Genomic DNA, 19,770 nt, shown 5'->3' on the forward strand with positions numbered 1-19,770 from the left:
AAGATAGATAATATTGAGACTGATTGGGGGACCGATGCAGATATGCCGAATTAAAAATTGGAAAACGTAAAATTTTAAAACTTTGAAAATCAAGTAGTATGTTTGACGGACATCAGAAAGATGCATTCTGAAGTGGAAGGCGACTGCAAGTAGTTGATAATTACGGTATTAAGTCGGTCCAAGATAAAGCTATATTTGCGATTGAAATTTACTAGCAAATTTTTGTAAATATATTTGATACCAAACAGTTTGCTTTGCCATTTTTGATCGAATCATCTTTTCTATTAGGTAGATTCTTTCTGACAGACTACCTGTTGCAAACGGATCTTATGACTTGACTTTCAGAAAATTTCTGTCCATCTTCACCGTTTAGGGTTATAAGAACTCAAAACTTTTCCTCAGTCATTGATAATAAATAAATATAATAAAGTCATTTTATTTATGTTTATTAAGTCATTCTTTTTTTTAACCATTTATAATCACATTTAAAAATACTTTAACTTTTGAGTTACTCTTCCTTTGCCTCTCAGAGTCTGAATATTGCAACTTTGCCTAATGTTGCACATACGCGAGTTATCAGGTAAAATTCCAAGTATCAAAAATGTATCGTTAGCTTTTTGCCGGGGAAAATCCAGCCGCATTCCAGTTAGAACGCGATTCACAGAATTCTTCTTTCACTTCCTCTCTTTCACCTCCGTGCTGATATTACGCTACTCAGGTTCCTGGTCTTGGTTCGAAAAAAGGATTTTAAAATCATTTAAAAAATTAAAACATTAGCTTCATTATGATATGATTTCAAGAAGAAATAATGATATGATTTAAAACATTTTTCTCCTGATTATTTTAACTACACACGCACACACAAAATACTTTTCCCCTATAAATTTCTGAACAATACAGCGAGTAATTTTGATCGGATTTGATTGAGCAAGGGATACATACTACTTAGAAAATATCTTATCATATTGTAAAGTATGGTTGTAGGAAAATCAAAAGAATTGTATCTTGCTATAGAATATAAGTTCAGAAAGGCCAAGTTTAGATGTTTGAGAGAGCTGGCCAGGTATACGCTTCTGTAGAGCTGCCCATGAGCAAACTGGAATGGTCAGCAGTTATTTGGTTGGGAAACGCTTAATTTTCAGACTGACTTTTTCTTTCTGTTTTCAATCTCATACATCGGATGAGTATATGCAAGTTGTTAACTACAGGTAGTTTTGAATATTGGCACAAACTCAGCATAAATTGGCTCCTAACGTTAGTGGTAGATGTTACAAACAGTTATTTTCGAAAGTATGCTCTGTAGCAAAAAAAAAAAAAAATGAAAGGCAAGAAGAGATTATTTTGACTCCCTCTGCCACACCTACAATTTGGGAGGATTATAAGTCATGGACAACTTCACAGAGGATCATTCATTTCAAAAAGGAGGGATAGTTGTGGATAGAAATTTTCATTTCCCTATCCCTTTTACTATCGAAGATAAAACGATTATTGAACTTAGGTGAGTCATCAAAATGTAATCTTATATTAAAAGTTTTTATAACTGATATCCATTAATTAGGAATCAATAATCCCATTCATTAAAAAAAGCATCACAATATATGTTTTAATTTTGTTAACGATTCGCCGAAGGTGCAATGACTTCATGGTAGAATCTCGGTTTCGAGGTAGGAGGTGCATAAGATGCGAGACTCGATCCTACGGAAACCTTTAGAATTTATTATTAACTTCTGATTTGTCGATGAGAAATTTACTAACGTACATATAAACGAGCTGGCAAACTTTTTTAAATCACAAGGTGTAAAATGATTTAAAAAGCCCTTAATTATTTTTAAGGATAGCAACATAGGAAGCGCTTTATATTTTACTTTGTTGTTGCATTGGTTACCAACATGAAATATCTAATTTCAACAGCAGAAAACATTCCCTTGGAAATATTTTTGTAAAAGCCTATAATATAAAATTCCAAAAGGTAACTTTCATAAAACGGATTGAGATTATTTTTTTAAAAACGAAGAAACACTATACAAAACTTTTTTTTCCTCTCTAAATCTGAAGATTTATAATAACATTTAAGGTACTAGAATTTTGTTAATGTGGGACCTAAAAGAAGATATACTTTGGACTTTAGTTTATTTATGTTAACATCCCGTTATGGAATAACATGTACTCTATTTGAGGAGATTTTGTAACCATGATCAGATGCAATAACGTATCGACCGGAGGGGGGGGGGAGCAAGGGGGTAATAACGCGGGCGTTATCGGGACAAAGCATCGCTATGCTAATGTCCCTTTTTAAAAATGAAATATCCTGAAGGAGCGAATGGATAATGCCATGTTCCAGGCGCCATCTTATTGTAGGAAGTGATGGCCAAGAAATAACAAGTTCTAGTTGATAATTGTGAATTTAATGAATGACAATATAGTTAGGAAATGATGATACACAAATTATGATGACAAATTTACTGGATGAGACTACAATAATAAGGTTCAGAGTTAATATAAAAATTCGTATTTTAAATAACACGTCGTGATAATCCGTCTTCAGCCCGTTCCGTCTTGGCGTTAACTACCAGCGATTCACGTTTATTACGCCAGAGGCGCTGCTCAATGGCGGGAAGTGAGGTCAGAGGCGCTGCTCAATGGCATGAAGGGCCTAACACTACATTGTTTACTAAACCACTGATGATGAATGGGGATGAAAAAAATACCGTATACCGCTGGGACCCTTCCTATATCACGGATCAGATAACGAGTAATGCATCAAGAAAATGATTTTTTTGTATACTTTTCTCCTTGTGAATTGTCTATTAAGGCTTGATAAAATAAGATTTTTTTCCCAGAAAAATACTGATATTAATATAAAAAGGAGTATTCCTTATCTCAGTGGTATTATATCGTTCACATTTCGTAACAAAAAATAAAGCAATGGAAAATATTGATAATGGTCTATCTACTGTTCTCTGAATATTAAAATTGAACATAAGAGATCCTTTTGATTGTAAATCGAAACATCTAAAACAAATGAAAATAAACTTAATGAATAAAAAAGGTCTGACATTAACAGCTTCGTAATTTAATCGATTTCTGTCTTCCGGAACATTAGAACTTATAAGCTTATACAAAAAAATAATTGTCAAGTTAAAAAAATATATTAAATCTTTGAATGAATAAAAGAATCAAGAATATTTGTAATAAAATTATATTAATGGTTCCAGGAAATGACAAGATATTTGCTCTCACTAATCAGGGCCAATATTCTGTGAGATTCGATATGGTGGATATCAATGGAACTTCTGCATTTGCTGAATATAAAATATTTTGGGTAGAAAATGAAGAAAATAAATACAAATTGCACATTTCGAAGTACAGTGGAAATGCAGGTATGTATTATGCATAAAATACGATAGCTTTTATAAAGTGATGTAGGATGCTTACTACTGCTGTTTACTGTTAGCAATACTTTTACGCTGCTCTCTTTCAAATTGTTGGAAGTATGCAAATATTCGTCGAAAGTCTATAAATAATATATCTTCGTAAAGAGAAATAAGTCATTTTCAATTATATAGATTTTTTTTTTTTTTTGAAAATTGAATGAGTTTTTCCAAAGTTATGTTCTGAAATTTTATCAACTGTTTTCGGTGGCCTACTTAATGGAACTCCATTCGGTTATGCTTAACGGACATTGGAAATCAAGAAACTATCGCACATCACCCTCGCTTACTATTTTTTAGAATTCTACCTGGAGTAAAAGATGTTCCGTCAATAAAAGGTCAAAGGTAAAAGGCGTTTGTATTTGAAAATTCATCTGAATTTAAACTAAGTTTTTTTCTTTCATTTCCAACAGTCAGTTTTAGGTCTCCATAGTAACTGTTTTGATCACCCATACATGCCAATGTTTATGCTTTTCTCTCGCCAATATTAATGTTAAAAAAGTGAATTTCCGAACACGTTCAGGACAAAATCTTGGCGGTTTTCTTTCTGTTTTCAGGTTTTCTTTAAAAAAATACTTTAAAATATATATAATATATATAAAATATATATAATATAACATTCTTTTTTTAAAATATAAAGTCAGATATGTCTCAATCATCTGACATTTTAGATACAGCAGAGACAGTTAGAGTTATCAATGCCTCCAAAACAATAAAGAAGGATGAAGAACAAACAGCTTTAACATGCTTAGATACGGTTGTATCTATCATTATTCAGACTAAATCCAAAATTAAAAAGGCAGAACAAGATACAATCAAATCCCAGCTCGATAAATTGGTAGAAATTATATTCTCTCAAATGGAGAAAATTTCAAAATTAAATGGCAAAATTGAAACCTTACAAGACAACAACGCCAAAAATATGGCTACTTCTCATCCGGAGGAGACACCTACATATGCCAAAATAGCAGCCAAGTCCAAAACAATATTTAAAAAGATTCCACCTAAATTTAATTTACCCTAAAGAAAAAGAAGGTTGAACTGGAGTTTAACCCCCTTCTTAGCCAAGTTGCGATAACGCGCCAAAGCTGGCAATCTTTATTATGCACTATGATTGGACATCTGCTCCCTTGCTTTTGAACATTTCTCAAGACCGTTGTTGGCGAATTTTGAAAATTTCGCAAAGCAGGGGGTTAAACTACGGTCGTACCGAAAAAGAGATATCTTCAGAAGAAACAAAAGCATCTTTGTTAAAAAATATTGCTCCAAGTAAAATTAATGTGGGAGTAAAAAATATTACAAAAATAAGAAATGGAGGTGTGGCAGTCGAATGCGATTCAGCAAATAGTTTAGAAAAATACTTCAAGAAATTCAGGTGAATCCTCAACTTAAAGGAAAAATAGATATTAAGAAACCCAATATGAAAAAACCACGCTGCATTATTTATGATGTGGATATTGAAATTTCTAAAGAACAGCTCTTAGAAAAAATTATGCAAGCAAAACGAAATAAAAAAAAGAAGACGTTTTGGTGCTCTTTAAATTAAATAGTAAAAACAATAATAAATGTCATTGGGTTATTCAAGCAGAGCCTTTAACATTTAAGCTTTTGATGAAAAAGAAAAAAAAATATATTTAGAGTGGTTTAGAGTGATTTCGAGTGGTTAGAGTGTCGACTATCTCTCAGAGAATTTTTAAGACCTACCAAATGTTACAAATGTAACAGATTCGGACATATAAGTACTAATTGTTCCAATATGGAGACTTGTCCAAAATGTGAACAAGTGGGACAAAAACATGACTATTGCAAAAATTCACGTAATTGTATTAATTGTGTTGAAGCAAATAGTAAATTTGGTTTTAATAGAGATGTAATGCAAATGATAATAAATGCCCAACTTTAGAGAAAGAAATTGAGTACTTAGTTAAAAGAATCCAATATGCGTAATTTACTTTTTTCTGAACTTAAAATTGTGCAACTGAACTTACATCATGCAATTAAAACCCTTAATAAAAGAGCAGAAGATCAAGAAATTAGTATTGCATGCATTCAAGAAATTTATCAAAAGAATAATAGACCAATTGGTTTTCCCTCCAATGTAAAAATTTTCTTCTCTGACCGAGACAATCTGAAATCAGGTATCATAGTCTACAATAAATATCTTCAAGCAATAAAGGTTTTCTCTTCCAGTAATATCATTGCTGTAACCATTCCTTTTCGCAAATCTATCTTAATGATTATCTCAGTTTACAAATATGAACAAAAATGTTGCTTCCCAGCAATACTGATCGTATGGTTGCGAAGAGACGTTCACATTCTATCTGGACGCCAAAGGGAAAAGCAGGAATTCGACCCCCGGCCTTGGCGACAAATTTGGCGTTTGGCAAAGTTTCTTACCTTGTACACGTTATTTCCTCCGAAGGAGTGAAAACCGTCCCAGAGGAAATTAAAGCAGTGGCTGATTGGCCTCGTCCATAGACAGTACACGAGCTTCGAAGCTTTCTTGGACTCTGCACCTGTTATCGTCGATTTGTAAGAAATTTCTCCACAATAGCTAGACCGCTTCATAAATTAACGGAAGCAACATTTAACTTGGATAGAAGATTGCCAGAAATCTTTCAGTAGTTTAAAGCAGGCACTGACAACTTCACCTGTTCTGACCTACCCCCCGACTGACGAAAATTTTATTCTGAATACGGATGCCAGTAATGAAGGAATAGAAGATGTGCTATCCCAGAAAATTGGGAACGAAGAGTTTGTCATCGCTTACTTTAGTAAGAGCTTGGGTAAGCCGGAAAGGAATTACTGTGTCACCCGTAAAGAACTGTTAGCCATTGTTAAATCTATAGAACATTTTCATCATTACCTCTGTGGACGGAAATTTCTTTTGAGGACTGATCACGCTTCCTTGAGATGGCTTTTAAATTTTAGGGACCCTGAAGGCCAGGTAGCTCATTGGATTCAACGGCTTCAAGAATATGATTTCGAAATCCAACATCGCAAAGGAACTTCTCATGTTAATGCAGATGCCCTCTCCCTTAGACCCTGTAAAGTAAGCTGCAAACATTGTGTGAATGCCGAGAAAACGTTTGGATTGGAAGTGGATATTTCCGTGAGAGTTCTAACAACTACAGCTTCTGATTCTTGGTCTTCAAGTGATATCCAAAAGGCTCAACTGGAGGATCCAGACATTAAGTTAATTCTGGAGAAGAAATTAATTTCGGCCGATCAACCATCTTGGCAGGAAATCGCTCCGGAGAGTCCTACAGCAAAACGGTATTGGGCTCTTTGGGACTCCTTACATCTTAAGGATGGTGTTCTATACCGTAAGTGGGAGAGTGATGATGGAAGCTCTTGGCGATGGCAGCTTATTCTCCAGAAAAGCCTTATTCCAGAAGTTCTGCGAGAGATTCATGACAGCGCAAATGGAGGTCATTTTGGTGTCATGAAAACGTTAAGTAAAATTAGAGAGCGATTTTATTGGGATCGACTTCGAGCTGAAGTTGAGAAATCGTGCAGAGAATGCCACGCTTGCGGAGCCAGAAAAGGACCCAAAACAAGAACTAAAGGTCGCCTGTAACGTTACAATGTAGGTGCTCCGTTCGAAAGAATGGCTTTGGACATATTGGGGTCTTTTCCTGTGACGGCAAATGGCAATCGATAAGTCCAAGTATTAATGAACTATTTCACGAAGTGGCCAGTGGCGATCCCTATTCCAGATCAAGGAGCCTCGACCGTAGCTGAGGAACTCGTTCGTAGCTGGGTTTCGTATTATGGCGTGCCTATGATATTACATTCAGATCAAGGTACAAATTTTAACTCTGAGCTCTTTACCGAGCTGTGCAAGCGCTTGGGAATTCTGAAAACTCGTACTACAGCGCTACATCCAGAGTCTGATGGCATGGTCGAGAGGTTTAACCGAACGATTTTAAACCATTTGTCTTTATTCGTTTCGAGGAATCAAATTGATTGGGATTGCATTTGCCACTTTTTCTCCTCGCCTATAGAAGTGCTGTTCACGAAGCGACTGGATGGACTCCGTCAGAGATGCTGTTTGGTAGAACGCTTCGACTTCCCTGTGATATCCGCTTTGGACGCCCGACAGATACGCCTTCCTCGCCGAATAAATACATGAATGACTCAGAGGCACGTTTGAAAAGCGTACACGCATTTGCCAGAGAGCGAATAAAACTAGCCAGAGAAAAAATGAAGACTCGTTACGACTCCGGGGCGACAGAGCACTGATTTAAGGAGGGTGATTCTGTATGGATGTATACCCCAAAGCGACGGAGAGGACTCAGCCCGAAACTGCAACAGAACTGGGAAGGCCCCTACACTGTCGTCAAGAAGCTAAATGCCGTTGTCTACAGAATTCAGAAGTCGCCGAATGCTAAACCGAAGGTCATTCACATTAATCGGCTAGCTCCATATCAGGCGACTAACAATAGTTGTTCACAATGAGACTGCCGGGACGTCAGTCTTTAAAGAGGGGAGCAGTGTTACAAATATGAAATGTTGTTTCCCAGCAATACTTATCGTATGGTTGCGAAGAGACGTTCACATTCTATCTGGATGCCAAAGGGAAAAGCAGGAATTTGACCCCCGGCCTTGGCGACAAATTTGGCGACAAAAATTGGCATCACGAATCTTCAAGTAAAACCTAGTTTCGTCGAGAAGTTTAAAGAATAGGACCGGAACATTGGAGAACTCTCTATGTGAAGTCACATCCGGTCTTCAAGGTATAAATAGACAGAGCAGCTGATCATCGGGGAGTTAGTCTTTCGGAGTGAAAGCGATTATCTTGATTGCTTTGCAAACTGAGTGATTTTGTTCGGACTACGTCTATTTAAAATTGTGGATTACTGTTTTATTTTGTGCTGCAAATTTGTGCAAGTACGATTTTTGTTGTCATCTGTTCTTCCTGTTTTATTACTTTTAAGGAATAAATTACTGTTTTTCTAGTATCCTGCTTGTCGGATTGTTCACCTACACACACCGGACAATTTTCGTAACAGAACAATTGGTTTTCCCTCCAATGTAAAAGTTTTCTTCTCTGACCGAGACAATCTGAATTCAGGTATCATAGTCTACAATAAATATCTTCAAGCAATAAAGGTTTTCTCTTCCAGTAATATCATTGCTGTAACCATTCCTTTTCGCAAATCTACCTTAAGGATTTTCTCAGTTTATTGTCCTCCTTCAGAAGATATTGAAACTACTTTAATTGAATTGGAAAATTGTTGACAGCACTCTCATGATAGAGTATTGATTTCAGGAGATTTTAATGCAAAAAGTACAGTATGGGACGGTGATTTTGAAGATTATAGGGGTCGTATATTAATTGAATTTCTCTTTTCAAAGGGACTTGATGTTTTAAATGATGGAAATTCTCCTCCAACTTTTGATGGTTCGTTAGGAAGATCATGGATAGATATTACCATTAGTGACCCTATATTATCAGAAAATGTTTTTAAATGGAAAATTGATTTAGAAACAACCTGCAGCAACCATAATAGCATAACTTTTTCACTTTATACTGAACGACCAAAAATGTTAAAAAATGATAGAATTTACATAGAAAACTGAAATTTACAAAAATTTAGAGTTCTGCTTACCAAAGATTTCCAAAAGGTGGAAAATAACGAAAAACAAAACATGGATTCTTATGTTGAGAATATAACAAAAACTATAATATCTGTCTGTAAAAACAGTAAATTAAATAAGTTAAACAAACGTCTAAAGAAAAAACACAATTGGTCGTCTAGAAAACTAGAGGTTCTAAGAAGTGATGTGAGAAGAGCAAAAAGAAAATTGTTTAAGGCCAAAGATATAAGAGACAAGAAATATCTTCGAATACTGGTTAAAGAAGCAGAGGCGAAGTATAAAATGAGTTTAAATTGGGCAAAAAGAAATGATTGGTCTAATTTATGTGAAATCAAGTGAGCCATTTGGAATTCCTTTTGATGTGGCTAAAAATCCAGACAGTAAATCCTTCCAACTTTGTGCAATTAGAACGACTGAGGGTTCTTTAACCGAATCTCCTAAGGAAGCGATAGATACTTTACTTGAATTTCACTTTCCCTCGGATGATGGTGATTCTACGTTTCTTCATGAAATTATTCGAAAAAATAGTCGAATTCCTCCAAATTCACCAAATGATTCTCCATTTTCAATTTTTGAAGTGGAACGTACTATCAACAGTTTAAATAACAGAAAAGCTCCAGGTCCGGATGGTATTTCAGCAGGGATTATTAAAGAAGCATTTAAGTGTAATAGCAAAATTTTTGTTGATCTTTATAATAGATTCCTGCATCATGGATATTTCCCTTCAAAATGGAAATTAGCACAAGTTGTGTTGTTTAACAAGTCAAATAAAAAAGATACAGATCCAGTAGCTTTTCGGCCTATTTGTCTTCTTGATTTCAGTGGAAAAATATTTGATAAAAAGATTACACAGAGAATATTCTATCATTTATTAAAAAATAATTATCTTCATCAAAATCAATATGGATTTATTCCTGGGAAAAGTACAACTGAAGCCATTATTCACATTAAAAATTGGATTGCGGAGGTAAGAAATAACTCAAAACATAGTGTTATAATTTCTTTAGATGTGAAAAGTGCTTTTAGTCGAGTTTGGTGGCCATTAGTGCTACACAATTTGAAAAATATGAATTGCCCCAAAAACATTTATAATGTGGTTTCAAGTTTCCTCAACGACAGAAAGGTCTTTCTAATTTACGGCGATCAAATTTTTAATAGAGAATATTCCACTGGATACCCTCAGGATTCTAATTCTGGACCTCTGTATTGGCTTCTAGTAGCTAATGAAGCACTGCAAATTAGCTTCGGAGAAGATAATAAAATAATTGCATACGCTGATGATTTTTATCTGCTTGTGGCAGCAACTAGCAAGCATAAAATTCAAGATCTGGTAAATTAAGCATTAGAAAAATTAGATTGTTGGAGTAAGGACTCTAAGGTTACTTTCGCACATGAAAAAACGCAGCTGATTCCTTTTGGTAAAAAAGGGCGTTATAAACACCCACCGTATTGTTCTTATGCAGGTAAATCAATCAAGCTTACAAGAAATATGAAGATTCTTGGGATTATTGTTGATGACAGATTAAATGGTATGGCCCATATAAATCATGTGGGAAGCAAGATGACTAAAATTTTAAATAGACTTACAGTTGCTAAATACAATAGAGGAATATCAGAAAAAATTGTGAAAATTTTATACAAATTACCTCTGGAAAGAATTTTAGTATATGCAGTTGCAGTCTGGTGGAAGGGCACTAATAGACAAAGACAAAAGATCAATAGTATACAACGTAAAGCACTGTTGGCAATAACAAGGGCTTATCGTACAACATCTACAGCAGCTCTGCAAATAATTAGTGGACTTGAATCAGCACATCTGATATGTGATATTGAAACCGCTTGGTATTGGATAAAAAATCACCGTAAAGACATCAATATTTTTGGCCAAACAATTCAAGACTCTAAAATGAGAAGTTATGAAAATAGATGGGTTCACCCCAGAAAGATTCAAAAGAGGCAGTGGGATGTTTCTGCAGTGACAGCTCCGCATTCCATCTATACAGATGGTTCGAAAATGAATGAACAACTTGGCGCGGCTTTTTATATTTTTGAGGGCGAAGATGAAGAGTTTCAGTACAAGCTTGAAAATCGCTGTTCAATTTTTCAAGCAGAACTTTTTGCAATATGGCAAGCTTTAAATTGGAAAAACCGTATTTGCGTTATCATCTATTTACGGACAGCCTTAGTATTTTAAAGGCTCTTCAAACATTCAACCCAAAAAATAATTCAGTAGAAGATGCTAAAAATCTGGTAGATGGTAATATTTCATTACACTGGGTTAAAGCCCACATTGGCATAAAAGGTAATGAACTAGCCGCTCTGTCAGCCAAAGCTGCTTCACTTAAACCTGCAATTGACTATCACCTTGGAGAATCTGAAAGAACAATCAAAACTCGTCTTCGTAAAATTCTCATCGATGAATGGCAATTAAGATGGGGAAATAATGAAAAAGGCCGCTTTAGTTTCAGTATATTTTCTCAGGTAAAAAAAAAATAATAATAAATTAAAAAAAAATAGATGCATTGACAATAAAAATTTAGCCCATTTAACTACAAACCATGGATTTTGCCCGCATTATCTTAAAAGATTCAGTTTGAGAAATTGTAGTTGTAGTTGTGGTAACGATTATGATGACATTCCACACTATATTTTCCATTGCCCTATTCTTCATCATTTGAGAAAACTTATTAAACCTCAACTAAATATTTCCCAAATTCTATCAAACAATAAATTGACTTTAGAAGCTCAAAATATTTTGGATTTCCTATATAATAATGAAAACAGAATTTTCCAAATTGAACAATATTCTGGTTTTTCAAGCACTGTTAAGAGTGGACAGTATCTAGTGAGTACAAGGAAAAAAATGCAAAAAGAACTCTATCAGGCCTTTTGTCCTGATCCATTGACTCTACCTTAGACTGATCCATTGTATATATTTATTTTTCTGTTTGTTTATTTTTCATTTACTTATTTTTTTATTTATATTTTTCACTTTTTTTTTGTTTATTTATATAATTTTTTTAATTTATTATTTTTTTTCTTTTCTTCTAAATTTAAATTGCCTATCTTCGGTAAATTTTATTATTTACAAATTATGTTTCAATGATGCTGTTGGAATATTTTGTAGACTCTTCTGCTTGGGCTATTTAGACCTCTCCACTGTTTCTTTTTTATGCCTACTCTTTTTTTTTTTTTTTTTCCTTTGGCTGTTTTTAGCTTCTAGTACACAAGATTATGAAAAAAAAAAAAAAAAATTGAATAGCTAATCCTTTGATAGCTTTTTAAATTCTATTTTTTTTAATTTTATTTATGAGCTTTTATCGGTATAACGCCACTTTTGGCACACACCTAATCATCATCAGAATAAAGTGATGTAAGGCATGTCTATTTTGTAACTTGGATCGGATAACTCAATAAAGATTATTTAAATATGGAATTTTTTCACCACTAAAGTTATTAATTCAAACAGCATAAAAGCAATTACTTCATTTTTCCATTTTAATTACATGTCTATATCCAATGGATTAGAAATTAATTATCAATTAACCATCCTGCTTTGTCTATAGAATTTATCGGCATGTGATTTTATTTAGAATTGATTAAAGTGTGTATAAACATCATACACATATACAAGAGAATATTGACTTTTGGCATGTGGGAGTACAAAATCCATCATTTTCAACTCCCAAAACATAAAGAAACAATGTCCCTAAAACAATAATTCATAATTTGTTTAGAGCGGCATCTATTGGTAATCTCCAATTTTATTTGCTAGTGTTCTTTACCCTTCTTTTCAATGAGAAACACTTCAAATATAAAATATTTGTTCATATAATAAAATGAGAAGTTACCATTATTTAATTTTAATTTTTGGGGGAAATCTCGAATATAAATAGAATTATATTATTCATAAGGTTATAGTAATAGGATTATTATAATTTTATCACATTTTTTATAAAATTCCTTTTTTATTGCATTTCAGTATACTTTTAAAATACTTTTCACAGAATTTCGTTATTGCTTTTCACAAAAGAAACAAGTTTAAAATACTAAGTTGATTTTAATCACTTGACTTATTAACCCGCGGTGGGGGGTACCTCTGAATAAAGGCGAGATGCTTCCAGCATGGTGGTTGGATCTCGCCACCCTAGAGGGTACACGAAAAGATGGGGATCTGGCTCCTCCCATCGATGACGGGACGTACTTCTTTAGGGAAGGGTTTTATCGTGGCCGGTGATGGCCCTTAGGACTCAATCACAGTTCCCACCGGTGTTGCTGTTTCGGCGTTCCGGTAATTCGTATTTATTTTCCGTGTGCATTCGGAAGAGTTGGAGAATCGGTAATATGAATTACCCACTTGACTTACCAAAAGATTCAGAGATGAGTTTGCCAAACAGACGACCGTAACTCGTAATGAGGCTATACGAAGTATCTGACACTTTATAGAAACAGGAAAAAGATTTATATCTTCTTGAATTAATTTTCGACCTCAGATTGTGCTCTGGCAAACCATTTCAGTCGACGGGTCATTTTTACTTCTGCGTTATCCTACGACTTGTACATCATGTTGTTGGCGATTTTGTGATAAAAGCATTTCGTCATGCTTGGCACATCTTTCCGCGCAAATGGCTGACTTGATATTCCAGTTTTGGACCATGCAAGTCCTAATTGAATTGAGCTCGTATCCTGGGTTATAGAGAGTATTGGCTTTAGAAATGTATAGCAGGCGTTCGAAACCAGATTCGCCATATGCGTTAATTTATTCCTAATCAAATTTTTCCAGCTGTTTTAGCAAGGAAATTTGGAGAACGTTTTAATGATTTTGCCGTCATCTCACCAAGGGCTCATCTTCTCATAAAGACTGTCACGAAAATGTATCTTCAAAACAGGACTTAAATGAAATGTGAATTTGTTCTTTTTGTCATTTAGAATATATCTCACTATATTTTGTAATTTTGACGATTTCGATTATCAAATAGAATAAAACCCTTTTACTTAACTACAATGATGCTAAAAAATCACTAATAAGCTCTTGTTTTCCTGAGTAATAAATATATATCTTAATACTTCCTCTTTCCCATTCAGTCATATTTCTTTAATGATTAGCATTGGAAAAAGAGACATGACCCGATACAACAGTTGCACATAAACTTACGATAAATATGAACCGCCTGTTTTTAATGATAGAAACTGGAATAAATCAAGCCAATTGTAAGAAAACCTTTGATATTAAAAAGTTTTCGGACACAGCTGAGGATATGAGGAATGAACTGGTGTTTGTTATCAAATGTTGATTATTTTCTCTAGATAGACAAAATAACTGAATTCGGAATTTTATTTATTAGAACTCATAATTGTGCTTTGAATATTTTAACTATTTCAGTTCTCGAAAGCCAATAAATTTATTTATTGAATCGCGTGCTAAAAAGCGCCAAATGAATTTTAATTAAAATCAAGATTAACTCATGCATTCATTAGAAGAGAGAGTATCGGGTTTATTGTTACTATTATAAAGTATTTTGATTTAAGTTAACTTGTTTCATGTTTGTGAAAGTGAAATTTTGTAATCGGTTTTCCACTCATTTCCTGAGAAGCCAGCAGATTAAAATTATATGCGTTTTAATGACAATGATATAGATAATTAATATAGATTATAGATAATTAATCAGATACTATTATCTGTAAACAAAGAAATATAATTAGTTTCCTGTTCGAATTGTGCTACTTTGCAATGCATTTAATAAAAGATTTTAAAAAACCATTATATTTATAATAATGAATTATAATTTCTCCTTTTGCCTCCTGAAGGCAGTTACAATTTTTAGTTTTCAATTAAAAACTCTACTTCTTAGTAAACAAATAAAGGTGCAAGATAATTTTTTTTTTACAAAACTGTTTCTATATCTCTTCTGTGATTAGGTGATTCCTTATCAACTCACAGCGGAGCACATTTCTACACCGTCGATCATCTCAATCAACCAAAAGAATCCAAACCAGAATGGAAAAGATCAGGCGGTTGGTGGCTTAACCACATCATGACTACCAGCTTGAATGGTCTGAACATCTTAGGAACGGACAAATCGCAGTCAAGGGATGGCATCACATGGCTCACTTTTGGAGGTTTCCAGAATTCTCTGGCATTTACTGAAATAAAAGTACGACCAAAGAAGTTTAAAATTTAGAAGAGAGAAAGACAAGAAAGGCGCCATCTGGTTTTCAATATAATACTATGTAAAATATCCGGTACTCTTATTAGAAACTTAAAGGATGCAAGTAGCGGCGCAATGCTAATTACTGTTATTACTTTAAAGACTGAAATCCTAATTCAATGGTGTAATAATAGTTTATTATACAATATATTGCATTACTTGTCTTTGCTACATGGCTAAACACATTTTCGGTTTTCTCTACTTTTAGAAGATTGTAAATTAAAATTTCCTTCTTATTTATTAAATGTCTTTGACACCATTTTGGTGCGGATCGTCAAACAATTCATTATTTTTAGTTAGCAAAAACACATTTGCTAAATTTGGCAGAAATTGCTGTAGCTTTTCTACACACACATGCTTATTGTTTGACAACGGACTCTGAAAACCTTAAGCGCTTTTGCGTATGCGTTAGGATGGGTTTAATTCGTCAAAATAAGGGTGAGAGCTTACATTTAAGAATAAAATAAATTCGGATTACTCGCAGACTGAATTAAAATAATACGGGCAGGAAAAAAAATTGAACAAAAAAGTATCCAATAGGGCAAATATCAAGATCAAAGAATGAATTCCGAAAATGCGCTCATCCTTTCACGTCTCTCCCTTTAATGAGATAGAATCGTCGAAAAGTGTTCCGCTTAGAATTCTGAAACGAGCAGTAATAGGGTTCCAAACAGTTCATCAGAAACTACACCACATTTTAAAATTCGAATTGAAGTCATTTTTTGTATGCATTTTTACATGTATTTAAGCGACTTACTCCTATCTTACTTAAAGGTGGGAAGGTGAATTGAGCTTTTTTTCCAAACAGCATTTCTAGTTATCGAGCAAAAAACATAAACAGATTTCAAGAAAAGTCATTTGGAAGTAATGATAGGAAAATAAATTCACTGCAGACCATAATTTTGTCTTATTTCTTGTCATTGTTACGTAATATGTTTAAATTTATAGCCATGCTTGTTTACATTTTTTTAAATACTTACAGTTTAATAATTAAGAGTGTATTTCAATTAATGACGATTTTCTTCGTTTCACTTTTAAACTCAATCACCGTCTACTGATTTCGATCCACTTTTCTATAAACGAATTTAACTTCTTTGGATTTCAAGCAATTGATATACAAAAAGAGTAAAGTTTTTATTTATCTTGACTGATTTCAAGTCTGTATACATAGGCTTGTAATCCAGTTCCGATGAGCTAATTTCAAATGTATTAAAAATGCTTTGGTGTACAATATTTTAAAATTTCGCTAACACATCGAAACTGTGATGAAGATTTTATCATTGAAAATATAAAATGAGACAAATTAAAAGATATTCTACGTTATTTAGCCTTTAGAATACAATTGAAAGAAATCGCTGGAATTCCTCTCAAAACATGGAATTTGGCAGAGAAACATGAAAGTTGTTTTATCTGCTTTTCAAGTTAGCAGATAAGACTCGTAACTCAGTCTTTTGGCATTTGTGAATTTATTTTCTTCTTGCCTTTTATTTATCATTAGCTATTAATTCACTCATTACATATATGATGATGATGTAATTTAAAGAAGTAAAACAATCTGCAAAGTGATTGGAGTTTGGCAACACTACCAATGAGATGAGTAGACTACACTACCAATACGTCCACAAAGAAGGAGGGATTACTGGCATTTCAAGATAACCACTGAAATCGGAGGAAAAAAAAAATCCCAGTACTTATATGCAGTATAAGGGGAAATGTGCGAACAGCGTTCATGTGCTCGTTATAATGGAACAATACTCCATTATAAGTTTTAATGAGTGGAAAAAGCAAAGTCCTTCAATAAATATGGATTTAAACAACAGGTTTTGAAAACACTAAAATGTTCTGGCATGTTTTCAAATATTTGTATAATATTCTTTATAAATATAAAACACTTTGGACAATGTTTTTCATTAACTGTTTGACAAAAATTAAAAGATTCTCATATAAGAAAGGCTCCATTGGTTCAGATGTTTAAATTCTTTTAAGAAATGGCTGAAAAATATTAGCAGTACAAAAGAAGATAATTTTAGTAAGAATCAATATATACTGATAAGCATTTATAATTTATCACTTGTGGCCAATCCAAGAATTTTTTTAAAATTGAGACCAATGTATTTCTTTATGCTCTCAACTTTTAGAGTACTTTTGGAAACACTGATATTTTTTACCCAGCGGAAAGAGCAAAACTTCAATAACAATTCAGAACCAATAACTTCCAGGAAATCGTCACATCTAATTGGTCTATCTTTAAATATTCTATACATTGCTCTTAAAATGACATCTATGTTCATACTGAAATGCTCAATGGATTATGTATAGCCCATAAATACACCAAGATCTAAAATTTTTTAATTTTTATGCGATTTATTCACACTAATTTGCAAAAGTAACTGAATGCCCAAACTTGATATAATTTCTTTTCAGATTCTCAAACAATTCTTGAGCAATGGCAAGCTTTAAAGATATTGAATTTCTATACCTTGTGAAGATTCTATTAGTTGATTCACACCAATATCTTACAGTAAAATTCATTTGATATTTCTGTGAAATGTGGTTGTAAGTTTCGTCAAAACGTATTAAAAATGTCCTAAGAAATAATTGGGAAAAAAAAAAAGAAAGAAAGAGCTAATCTGTAACAAATAATGCATGATATTTTTCTATGACTTACAGAGCATTTTTTTGCCAATTTACTATCGATGAACATTTGTGAAAATATTTCCGATATATCGATGAATGCATTAAAGGACGCAACAAGTTTTAATACCCATAAAAATTCAGTTTTAAATGATTGTTCTTAAACTAAAAACAAGGTTCAAAATCAGGTTATTTTCAAACATCAAATTTGACATTTTTGGATTTGGTATTTAAAAGGAAGATGATATGCCATGTACAATATCAATTATGACTTTTTTTGAACTGGTGCCCAACTTTATATGCTATCTTTTTTTTTCTTGGCATGCTAATAATATTACTTTATTTCTCCATATTACTTATGCTTATTATCTTCTTGCAAAAAAAGCAGTACGCAGCAAACAGATTTTGTGGAATTTCTTTAATCCATTCAGTAATGTCAGGATTCATATTCTTATCTGTCTTATGTGTATTAACATTGTTTTGCAGCAAAGAGTAATTTAATTTTATGAATTGTCAATATCATCATCTTTAGGTTTACAATTATTTCAGAACTATACCATCTAGAAACTTTTTAATTAAAACAAGACATATTCAATTTGCAGCATGACTCTAAGGCTGGAAAGTTCCTTAAAACTGGTTAGCTGGGATTAATGCCAGCTAAAGTTTTCCAGCAAATATTTTATGAAACTTGGCCTTTTAATAGCTTTTATAACAAATTAGTTAAGTCTCAAGCTTTGATATATAAATTATATTAAAAAAGCCTTGAACATTCTGTTCATTGTAGAATGTATCTCTAATTTTCTATCAATTGCTGTTTCAAAGTTTGAAATGACAAACCAATCAATACAATTTTTTTTTTTTTTTTTTTAAATATATGAATGCAGAAATTCAACATTGAAATCTTACCTGCACTACAGATTATCTTTTTAACATTTATGTAATATCACAAATTATTCAATAAAAATTTCTAACAATTTTCATAAAATTAATTTTTTACTTTTCATTTCAAAAAGTTCAAAGTTCATTCAAATAATATTTTATTTTTTTCAGTCAATAAATGTACTTCTAAAAAAATTATGAATTCTAAATATTATACTGTCTTCTGGTTCCAAGGAATCATATTCAGTGCAATATTCTTGATATTCCAACATTAAATTTAAAGAAAAGAAAAAGTTTCCATCTTCTATGACCAAATTTGATTGAGTTATAAAGTTTTGAATATCAATATTTTAGGACAATTAAAATTTAAAAATAATTAGCCTTGGGACATGCATCAATCAACACATTTAATGTTAGATCACATTAACTAAATTAGTAATATTTAAATTTTCATAGTTATTTCAAGTGCAACAGAGAAGAGCATCCTTTTTATTTAAAATGTTAACTATCTCAAAAACATTTTACAAAATAAAACTTGCAGGACCAAAGATCTGCATAATTATATAATTAGCTATTCACCAGAATCCTTATTGGCTCAAACTGCATAAAATAGTATTCTTCACTTCATTTGGACATTTTCCCAATTAGCAATAGGAACAAATACTAACTGCTTAGAAATAAGGTGTTGGGACCCAATTAGAGTAGACATTCTATATATAAACCATGTTTGGCTTAAATACTGCAGAATTATTGAATTAATATAGATAGTTAAAAAGTACACAAAACTTTTTCTTCAACTTATTTTTTTAGAAAATATCTTTTGCATTTATTACATTTTTATACTGTAATATCTTGTGTAGGGAGTGGGAAATCACTCCAGGGCGCATATCCCTCCAAAGCATATGTGTGCTAAATTAGGTAATACATCATTATTTTAAGTAAAGATTCCTTATATATATATATATATTAAAATGAATTTAAAATGAGACAGTATGTAGTTTAAATATGAACTA

At 32.8% G+C, this 19,770-nt stretch overlaps 1 protein-coding gene across 1 annotated transcript in view; it reads left to right on the plus strand.

The window, feature by feature from the left end:
• The window catches only part of LOC129975777 (angiopoietin-4-like), a 52,834-nt gene extending 36,650 nt beyond the window's left edge, over window positions 1–16,184 (plus strand). The window contains exons 8-9 of the mRNA XM_056088992.1: window positions 3,216–3,380; window positions 14,955–16,184. The gene's annotated coding sequence lies outside the window, so the exon portion shown is untranslated. The remainder of the gene's footprint in view (window positions 1–3,215; window positions 3,381–14,954) is intronic.
• The last annotated feature ends 3,586 nt before the right edge of the window (window positions 16,185–19,770 follow it).

This window comes from Argiope bruennichi, chromosome 7 (assembly GCF_947563725.1).
Source record: "Argiope bruennichi chromosome 7, qqArgBrue1.1, whole genome shotgun sequence".
In the NCBI taxonomy this organism is placed as follows: Eukaryota; Metazoa; Arthropoda; class Arachnida; order Araneae; family Araneidae; genus Argiope; species Argiope bruennichi.